Source organism: Euprymna scolopes, chromosome 32 (genome assembly GCF_053919585.1).
Source record: "Euprymna scolopes isolate OS-2025 chromosome 32, ASM5391958v1, whole genome shotgun sequence".
NCBI classification, from domain to species: domain Eukaryota; kingdom Metazoa; phylum Mollusca; class Cephalopoda; order Sepiida; family Sepiolidae; genus Euprymna; species Euprymna scolopes.
In genome coordinates, this window is record NC_136513.1 from 31,669,117 (window position 1) to 31,669,807 (window position 691).

The following is a 691-nucleotide window of genomic DNA, read 5'->3' on the forward strand; positions in this document are numbered from 1 at the left end:
CAATGCCCTCGATGTAATTGTTCCAACTCATGTTTCCTGTGAACGTTAGGCCAAGGAGCTTGAAAGACGCACTCTCAGCTAAAGAGTTGTTGGCCATTGCTATAGGTGGTAGAGAAGGTTTCTTGTAATTATTGAATGAAAACAGTTTTGTCTTGGTGGCATTGAACGTTACCATCCATTTTTGTCCCCATTCCACTAGTGATTGGAGGTCACTCTCTAGTGTTTCTGCCATTACTTTAGATATATGTTCATTTGTTTTCCTGTCGTGCCTGCTATAGAGTGTGGTGTCATCAGCATATATACCCATCTCAGAGGCAATTTTGACGGGGAGGTCATTTATGAATATCAGGAACAACAGAGGACCAAGGATAGATCCCTGGGGCACTCCCGCATTTATATCATATTGTTTAGATGTACGACCGTCGAGGACAACCTGGATTTTTCTCTCATCTAAGAAGGATTTAATTATGTTAAGTATTCTACCAGTGATACCGTAAGATCTAATCTTCTTGAGGAGACCCTCATGCCATACCCTGTCAAAAGCCTTAGATATATCTAGAGCTACCGCTCTGCCCTCTCCCGCTTTGTCCAGTGAATGGTATATGCGTTCAGAGATTACAGTGAGGATGTCTGCCGTGGAACGGGCTTGTCTCAATCCATATTGATGGTCGGTCAGAAGTTTAGCATCTGT